This window comes from Lissotriton vulgaris, unplaced genomic scaffold, assembly GCF_964263255.1.
Source record: "Lissotriton vulgaris unplaced genomic scaffold, aLisVul1.2 SCAFFOLD_2408, whole genome shotgun sequence".
NCBI classification, from domain to species: domain Eukaryota; kingdom Metazoa; phylum Chordata; class Amphibia; order Caudata; family Salamandridae; genus Lissotriton; species Lissotriton vulgaris.
In genome coordinates, this window is record NW_028248162.1 from 331,091 (window position 1) to 341,636 (window position 10,546).

Genomic DNA, 10,546 nt, shown 5'->3' on the forward strand with positions numbered 1-10,546 from the left:
TCAGCTTTTTGGCCTTCTAGTTGCCAGAACACAATATCAAATCTTGACTTGACTGTGGCTGTTAATTCCTCATTGAAGAAAAGCACCAGTTCATGTGGTAGGTAACATTAAACAATGATATAAACCCAGATATTTCCATTATGCATCCACAAACACAATATAATTCTCATGCATTTTTTCAATGTATCTCCAGTTCTTAATAAATAAGATGGACTGGTCTTTTAGGAATCATGTCCCAGGGATACAGAGATCACTGTAGAGGTGGTGAACTCCCCACACCATTCTGGCAGACTTGACCTTAAAGGGAGTTCCTAAGATATCATTTATCAGGACAAATGCAGGGGTCCAGTTAAAACACACATACAAATACCTATAGATATACCCAATTTTACTGTTTATGTGCGGGTACCCTTGATATGATTACAAGGAACTGGTGTGAGGAAGTAAATGCTAAAATGCAATGATTGACCTAACCACATATAATTTTGCCGACATGTCTTGACTGTTATCTAAGCCATTACTGGTCATTGGTCGTTGGTCTTCTTCAGGACTCATGAACTCCCTGCCTATCTAATGCATACATCCCATGAATGTGAATGATGCATAAGGCTTTTATGCCTTACTCCTATAGTCCAGCATAGGTACCTGCAGGTGACAATAAAAACAACCATATGCAGGATGTTTGTATTTGGGGTGGGTTATTGTCCTCACTTGACGCGCAGGTTATGCCTGAGTGAATACCCTCCCCCCCACTCTGTTCTGAGTTTACTGATTCATTCTCATTGATGTGCATCCCTTGTTGCAGAACAATATTGGGTTTATCATGATCTAGATTAGTTAACTTATTCTTCAATTTGAAAAAAAGATGATAATCTGTTGACAACAAGGGACCAATTATTAAGGTCTTTAGTAGTTGTGCCTATGGGGAAGGGTGTTTTCTCCACATCTGAAGAATTGTTTACTAGTTCACTGGGAATCCCGGTGTTAGTGCACATGGTCTACACTACCAATAAACGTCTAGATAGATCCTAATAGCTTGCTTCTAGGTATCATCACCAGTGGGTCTATCAGAGCATATAGAGCATTCAGCGTGTATAGTTGGGCCCATAAGGCTCAGAATTTCCTCCAGACGATGTTTTTGTGATAAGAGTAGCCAGCTGATCCATTATGTCATTGCTATTGTGCCTCTTGTAGGTTGCAAGGATACAAAGCAAACGCAAGGAGATGATGGACAGAGCGCTCAACCTTTTCAGACACTCCCCCCCCAGTCACAGATCAGGATTGAATTGAAGTACCGGGTTTTTAAGAACCCAGCGGTGCCAGGGAGAACACCCAAAGACTTCGAGTCCTTCCTGTTTCAGACTACAGAAACACAGAGTCTTCTTGGTGAAGTCAAAGATCGTATTTATTGGCTGCAGACAGTAACAGGTATCCTAGAAGTACAACAGCATGTATGTTCTCAGGAGACTGCTCAAATTTACAAAGCCAGCCTTCTCTTTTTACACAAAATAATATGCTTCAGGCAAACATTCCTTATTTTATAGTTGACCATACACATATTTTCACTACAAAGAAAAAGCAGAGTCATGATGACAAGCCCACATTTCAGTTTGTCCAGTCCATTAAATTACCCGGCAAGGCCCAGAACTTTCATCAGATATCGACGGACCCCCAATAAAAACGGGCACCTCCTCCTCGTAAAGCAGGTCATAAAGAAGAAACAGAGACAGGTGTGTGTAAGATTAAACATGGTTTGTGTGCGATGAACGGTTTATGACATGTTGTACCTTGATGTTAATCTCATTCGGCCACTGGGAAAGGAACTGACAAACAGGTTTGGCTTCGGGCAGTGGAGTCAGCTCGCCCAGGTCACAGAGGAGTCAGCAAAGGTGTACGTGTCCTTCAGATCGAATTCGGCCTTAGTTATTTCGCTATGTGAGGGCAATCACAAAATGGCTGCCGCTCACAAAATGGAACCCGAGGGTTCAGGACGAAAACTTCGATTTCAGGGTGACTCCGTCACTCGAACATGACAAAAATGCTTATGCAAAGTATTTAAGTCATTACCGGTCTGCTAGTACCAAAATCTTCATGATACGACGATGTTTATGACACGAGTCCAGAATTTTCAGTACCACAGACCTCCTTTTGCCCTTACATAGGCAATAACCTATACTCATGCTAATCTGAGTCCAGGTCTATATTCATAAAGTCATTGAGATGTTGCTGTAGCATCATCCTATTACTTAGTTTGTTTCTTGACACAGGTTACCTTACACACGATGTAGCACAGAGGCCACATATTGCAGGAGCACACTGTATACACAGACAGAACAGGAAAAGAATGGCTAAGATCATCCCAATGACTGTCAGAATCTTCCATCCCCAGGCAGATATCAGTTCCCAGAACCACCCCATCAAGGACCAGTCTCCTTCATCCACGTGAATGGATTCAGAGATCTTATGCAGTTTGGAGATGGCCTGGTATACTGTCGGAGCGTTGTCTGGGATAAAAATGCAGCAACTTGATTGGATCACTTTACATACCCCACCTCGGTCTGCAAGTATGACATCTAACGCGACCCTGTTCTGTAGAGTCATAAGGTGATCAGACTGGAGCTCAGCAGTCAAATTACTAAGGGCACCGGCAGTTTCAACTGTAGTTGATTCAACCACTCTTGTCAATTGCCTTATGTTCCTGCTGTTCACCATAGGCCCCCAAAACCGCAGAAAACCCTTTATAAAATCTCCGAATTCTTGTCCTGCAGTGTCTTCTATACTGATGACACTTCTAACTATCCTTGTCCTATGGTAATCTGCCGCGGCCGTGTAGGTGGGAGGCAACTGGAACGAGACAAAACATGTGCCCGAGAAGTCAGGGGGCAACCATGTATAGGCCCTATCATGGCATGAAATAAGTACCCTTAGCTGCTAGGAACGAAGGGGAATTTCGAGATGCAAAAACATATGTTTCAGTGCAGAAGCTCTTCCCCAACTGAGCTCTGGTATTTTTGCCATTACCTTGTAGACATAGGTGACCCTGATGGGTACAATCCAAATCGAGGAGGATCTCTTTGCTCGTTGGTTCTCACTCAAAGCAACTCCATATTTTGTTATATTCCATCTAACGTAAGCATGCAACTCATCTTTAGGAATCGTTCTGTACGAGTCAATTGTTCTGCTCATATTTGCAATTCCTACCACTAATGCTTTGTTGCTTGAGTTACTTTTCGTGGAACGTGGGGAATATAGTTCGATGGCAAATATGAACATCGTCTGAAACGCCCACAAAGAGCCATTGTAGGTAAATGGTAAGACCAAGTATGGGATGCCCTTGCCTGTCGTATGCGGCATAAGGCCACACACCCAGCAGTTAGTTGTGTTTACTACTAATTGGTGTTGGTGTAAAAGCTGAATGAAAGAGTTATTAATAAACTCTAATCTTCCGGAGGACTCATGTTCAGGCAGAGGGTGAAAAGAGTGCGAGGAAACAGTAGGAGGAGGTATGGGCTGTGTAGTGGGTGCAAATGTCACTTGAAAAGTGAATAAAACATATCCTATTAAAAACATCATTACACCAAGCAACATGAAAATACAAAATATCAAAGATCTTTTCTTCGTCATCAATATACACATTTTGTCTTTAAAGTTCATTTGTTTGGCAGGTCTCTCCATCTTGAAGAACTCCATCCTCTCTAATTTGCTGCCCGCGGTGGTAGGGTGTTTCTGCTAAAGAATGCTTCTGTCAGTCCAGGGCAACTCCCTTAGACCAACCAGAACTGTCGGCCTAACGTCTTCAGCTGCACTCGAAAGACTTGGGCAGCCGCGACCCTAGCAGCAGAACCGGATGGTGGTTCGAAAAAAACAAAAAATAAGCAAGTTTCTTAGACGAGAGAGCTGCACAATCAAAAAGTAAAAAGAAATATTTTAATTGTCCATAGTCATAGTTCTTGGCCTCAAATTGTAACGGTTTCTTCCAGGTGCTGTCTGGTCTTGGAATAAAAGTTCAGGCTCTGTAGTGTTCAATCGAATTGACGGGGGCACAGCTTCTTGCAAAATGTTGTTGCTTTCCTGTTCAGAAATTGTTCCTTTTACACGTGCATCACTAAAAGGTAGAAAACGAGGCACAGTCTCAGTTTCAGAGTCAGCGATCCCCTCCTGGACCACGCGGTCATAAGGAAGAGGCAGTGGGACCCTCTTACAATGAATGCCGTGGATCCAGTGTTTCTTCCCTTCCACTCGAACAGCTGATCTTGTTGAGAGAAGGACTAGATGAGGGCCGGTCCACCGGGGCTGGTCATTCTTTGTTCGCTGAAATTTTTTAATCAGTACCCAGGATCCGGGATCGATCGGATGTCCTGGAGCTTCAGAGGCCTGAGGTAGAGTGTTGTGGACCTGTTGGTGTAAAACACGCAATTTAGCCGTCAATTCATTCAAATAATCAAGCAGTACAGGGTGTTCGGTCTCGCTAAACCTGGTGGGCCTTGGCACTCCCCATATTTTGGCCGGGCGGCCGAAGACAATTTCATAGGGTCTAAGTCCCATTCGCGAGTGAACAGTCATTATCGTTGATAGGAGTGCCAGGGGCAGAGCGTCAGGCCATTTAAGACCAGTGCTCTCTTGAATCTTGGCCAGTTTCTGTTTTAGCGTGCCATTATAGCACTCTACTAGTCCAGCTGATTGGGGGTGATTTGCAGCGTGGAATTTCTGTTGAATGCCTAGCCCTTCACACACTTTCTTCATCACTCGACCCACAAATTCATTCCCATTATCACTCCAAACCATTCTCGGCATTCCAAATCTGGGGAAGAATTCTTTGACAAGGGCCTTAGCTGTGGATAAGGCAGTATTGTCCTTTAAGGGATATGCTTCGACCCATCTTGAAAAGGCACAAACAACAACGAGTACATATTTCAAATTGTTGCACCTTTCCATGTGGATGAAATCTAGCTGCAAAACCTCGAACGGGTACGTTGGAGGCGCAAAATGACCAGCTGGAGTTGGGGTTCCCCTACCAGGATTGTATTTCAGACACACCATACAATTCTTGACCACATTCTCTGCACACTTAGGAATTCCAGCATTTTGCCATACTGGAGCCAACAACTTGCAAATCCCTTTCACGCTAATATGTGCCATTCCATGAGCCATTGTCACCACTGCAAGCACATACGCATCGGGTAACAACCATCTCTGATACTCTGACAAATCAGTCCAGCAACCATTTGCATCCAGTTTACCCGTACTTTCTCTCCAGACACTCAACTCTTTCTCTGTAGCTTCAGCTTGAATGGATTTCACGCTCTCAATCGTATCTTCACACATACCAACATCACCAACCCATCTTGCAGGGCCTGCAACATACATTCAACTCATTACATTTCTTGCAGTATCTTTCGCAACTTCATCTGCAAACACATTTCCGCGGCCAACATCATCAGTAACCTTTTTGTGTGCACTGCATTTCACAATCGCAACTTGCAACGGCAAGGTCAGTGACTCGAGAAGCTCATTCACCAACTGACCATGCTGGATCTTAGCACCATGCGAAGTCAGGAACCCACGTTCTTTCCACAATCGTCCAAAGCTGTGAGCCACACCAAATGCATACTGGCTGTCCGTGTACACATTCACTCGTTTTCCTTTCGCCAACACACACGCTCTTGTAAGTGCAATCAACTCTGCTGCTTGCGCTGAATTGTGTGGGATATGTGCAGCTTCAACAATCGTATGCAAAGTCGTCACAGCATATGCTGCAGTCGTATCACCATTCGGCAACTTGAAACATGAACCATCAACCCACAAAGTACCATCACATTCTGGAAGAGGAGTGTCCCTAAGGTCTACTCTCCCTTTCGTCTCTTCTTCGGTTCTCAGAAAACAGTCATGCTGTTCTTTACTATCATCATCTGTCTCAACTGAAATCGGCAACAACGTGGCTGGGGTTAACGTATTGCACCTCTTTATGTGTACATGACTCGCTAACAGTGTCAGCTCATAACCTGACAATCGAGCACTAGTTAAGTGCTGTGTCTTGGTTCTGTTTAACAAAGTGTCCACCGCATGTGGCACCATTACAATCAACATGTTATTCATCACTAACCCAGCAGACTGTCGAATAGAAACAGCTGCTGCCGCAGTGGCTCTCAAGCAACTCGGCAACGCCTTAGCTACCGGATCTAAAGTCGACGAAAAATACGCGAATGGACGCTGTTTGTCTCCAAACGATTGTGTCAACACTGACAATGCACAACCTTCTTTCTCATGGACATACAATGTAGAGGGCTTACTGTAGTTGGGGGTACCCAACACAGGAGCCGAACACAATGCATCACGCAATTCGGAAAAACTTTTCTGACACTCTTCAGACCAAGTAATGGGATTCGGTGTATCTTTACAAGTTAATGCCACCAAAGGTTTGGCCAATAAGGAAAAACTCGGTTTCCATTGTCTGCAATATGATGTAATGCCCAAGAAAGCACGCACTTCTCTCTGTGTCCTTGGGACACTCAATTTTGCAATTGCCTGAATTCTTTCTGGGGTCAGTTTCCTTCCCTCCTTCGATAAGAGGTGACCTAGGTAGGTCACTTCTTGTCGACAATATTGCAATTTTGAAAGAGAGACTTTGTGATGCAGATCACACAAATGACGCAACAACGACAATGTGGCTTCTTTACAAATCTCCTCAGTATCTGCAGCGATTAGCAAATCGTCGACGTACTGAATAAGGGTAGAGCCGTCAGGTAAAACAATCGTATCAAGCTTTGTTTTTAAAGCCTGACTGTATATTGATGGACTTTCACAGTAGCCCTGAGGAGCGCGTTTGAAGCCGAAACTTCGGCCTCCTAAACTGAAGCCAAAAATATCCCTGCTCTCCTTGGCAATCGGGATACTGAAGAAAGCATTCTTCAAGTCAATCACCGAGAACCAAGTCGCGGAAGCTTGAATCATAGTCAATAGGGCAGTGATATCAGGGACAACTGGAAACTGTGGCACAACTATTTTATTGACCTCCCTAAGATCAATCACAAATCTGTAAACAGGTGGCTGGGAAGGATCAGTACGCTTCAAAACCGGCAGAACAGGACTATTACAAATGTTGCCTCTTGTCTCTTCAATTACATCTTTCTCAATCAGATCATAAGTGATCGCTAACAACGCCTTTTTACCTTCGGTAGAGATCTTGTATTGGGCAATGCGCGGCATTCTAACATTGGCTTTCAGTGTTACAACATATGGCATTATTTCCAAGAGACCCACATCATTAGGTCCAGTAGCCCAAAGAATATCCGGAAGAGAAGACAATTCTGTCGGAAGTTTATCCTTCGACAAATACATAAGAGAAACCACTTTCTTACCCAGTGTAAGTTGTACTCCCGAAGGAGAACAGTATAAAGTTGCATATAATCTTTTCAACAAATCCAATCCAAGTTTTCACCACAACCTGTTGTAAGATTAAGGGGTGCTTCGAATTCACACGGTCCAACAGAAAGGGACATAGGACTAGAAATCGGGTTCCTAACCGGGGCGCCAGAAAAACCTACTGAAACATTTATTTCGCCAGACAAAGGTGCACCAGGGAGTGTTGAGTGCATAATAGAACTCTTTGTAGCACCAGTATCCAACAGAAAAGGCTCTGACACACCTGATGTAATCACCTCAACATAAGGTCCGCTCTGATCTACTGGAACTGAAACAACTCCCTCTCTTTGTCCATGGCTGTCCTAGTAATCATCACCTTCCATATTCTCATTTTCTGCATAGTAGTCATCAGCATAGTACTGTGCCGTCCTACCTAACGCGTTATTCTGCTGGTCGAAACTATTCATCGAATTCTGAGGCGGGAAGGAACGAGTGTTCTGGGGGAAATTGTTGAACACCTCGACCTCTTGCACCAGAAGTACCATTCGTACGCTGTAACAAAACCGGACAACTACTCTTGAAATGACCCTCTTCTTTACAATATGCACACTGATTGGGTCCATACGGTAAACGTTGTTGAGAAGACTCGTTTCTTTGCGAGTTCCTTGAATATTGCTGAGGTTGCTGATAATCGTGCTGATTACTAGTACGTGGTGGATAAGCTTGCTGTAGAAGAACTTTAGTCTTCAATTCCTTAGTCTTTTTATCCGCTTTCTCTAACTCATCTTTGCGCCTATTTTCACAGTACTGGGCCGTAGCTAAAATCTGTGCTGACGTGGAAACAGCCCAAGCACTCTCAGAATCCTTCAACTTATTACACAGTTCAGGAAGCAAATTATGTACAAATTTGTCAACAAACAACCTCTGACCACCCTCAGTAGCCATATCCTGACCACTATGATCTACGAAGGTCTCTTCAAATCGCGTGAAAAAGTCAGACACAGTCTCATCTTTCTTCTTCTGTTTACACGCAGACAACTTGTCCCAATTAACACGCAATTCGGGAATTAAAGTCTTCATATACATAATAATCCTACCAGGAAGTTCTGCTATTAATGGCTCGGGCTTAGCACCACCAACTTGTCTGCCATCAGCAGCAGCAATATTAACCCATGTGTCGTCTAATTCTTGATCATGATCCGCATGACGAATCTTTCCCCATAAAGGCTGTGGAACAACATTTCCAAACAACGTGTCTATATCGGCTAAATTCATGATGCAGGAGCCTGCAGTCTGTGATAATTCTTTGTAATACCCTGCAGGATTTTTACGGGGATCAGGCAATGTCTGTTTAAGAGCCAAAACTTCAGCTCGCTTCCATGGAACATGTACCCACACACGCTGAAAATGTGGCGGAATGGCGGGATTAGCATTTGCGTCCCCTTCCCTCCAAACTGGGGGAACCTCTCTCAAGGGATATTGTCTTGCCTTCTGGTTAACCTCAGACTCAAACAACGACTAAGAAACACTCTCACTCCTAAACACCAACAATGTCGCAACTGCTTTCTTAACATCAGAACCTACAATTGTGCCTTTTGCAAACTCGAACCGTACACGATACAACTCAGACATATTGGGTTCTAAATTATTTTCCTCCAATTCATCGCAAAGGAAAACACACATTTTCTCAAAAACGTATCTCTGTTTCGATGCTTCCCACTGATGGAAGACATCCATAATAGATTCTAAGTCATATCGTATCGGGTCTGTAACCCATTTATGTGCCAAACGATCCAATATCTCTCTCTCTCTAGAATCAGGCAACTGACTGCGGTACTGTCTACGCTCTGTAGCAGGGGACATACCCAATTGTCCCAACCAAGGAGAAAAGAAACCAGAAAAGGCAGCAGTCATTCGCTGTCTGGTAGAAGGAGAAGAAGAAAGAATAAGGGAAGAATCCAGAGTCGGAGCAGGAGGAGCATTAAGAACAGACGTAGAAGTAGCAGGCAAAGGCAAAGTTGGTGGCCCCTGAGGAGGCTGCGCCAAAGGAACGGTAACCAACAGAAAAGGAGCTGGTTGTGGAGGAATCACAGGTGGCACAACAATCGGAGGTCGTACGGCCACAACTAGTGGCGGAGGTGCGGTAGCATTTTGTGCATAAGGGGGTGGCGAGCTCAAGAGATGTGACATTAAAGGATCTTTCTCAAGATCGTTCCTTGCTTCCTGTTCTTTAGTTGGCAAAACTGGGTAGCATCTATCTACTGCTTACTTCTTTACTCGTTTCATCTGTTCGCTTTTTTGCTCTTCTTCATTATCCCTAAATGCAACAGCAGCTTGTACCATTGGCATACCTCGTTCTCGTTTATTTTTCTTCGCTGATTTCATTTCTCTCTGTTTGGCTTCTTTGCGCCATAGGCAAAAAGAGTCAAACATCGCCGGCCGGGCTTTCTTCTTAAAAAGTTTAACCTCTAGATTATCCAAAATCGCTGTGACAAAAATACCGTATTGGGGCCATTTTAAAACATCATCCTTTCTGGTGTATCGGATCCATACTTCGTTATATGTGATAGGGCCTACGCCATGCTTCACATATAATTCATAGGTCGGAGTTCCAATCGGAGGAACCGGACACGAGTCCTCCAACCGGGAATCCCTATTACAACCAAGACAAAACAAATGTCCAAGTCCGCTAAGACCAGGCATCTTCGCTCTCTAGTCTAGCTTCAAGGTTTATCGAATACGATAGTCTCGTGAATACACGAGTCCTTCGGCTCTGGCACTTGCAAGTTCCAAATCAAAGCGATCCCAAGGGGATACCAAACTAAGAACCAAACTAAGGACTGGGAGACGCTCCACTTATACTTAACTGAGGTATCGATGACGTCACCAGAAGACTCGTCTATCGTTTCGCTCTACCAATCATCAAGGGTCCAAAACAGGGCTATAGTCAGGGCAGCAGTCCTTCGTAGCCGTCGGGATGCGGGGAACCTCGCTGCAAAGACTTTCAGACCACGTCGACAAACAGGGGTCGATGAAGTGGCGGCATTCCTCCCGAATTTTCACACGAAGCTCCTCACGAACCTCTGGCTTGGACTGGTACCGTTGATACCGCCCCACGTTGGGCGCCAACTGAAGTACCGTGTTTTTAAGAACCTAGTGGTGCCAGGGAGAACACCCAAAGACT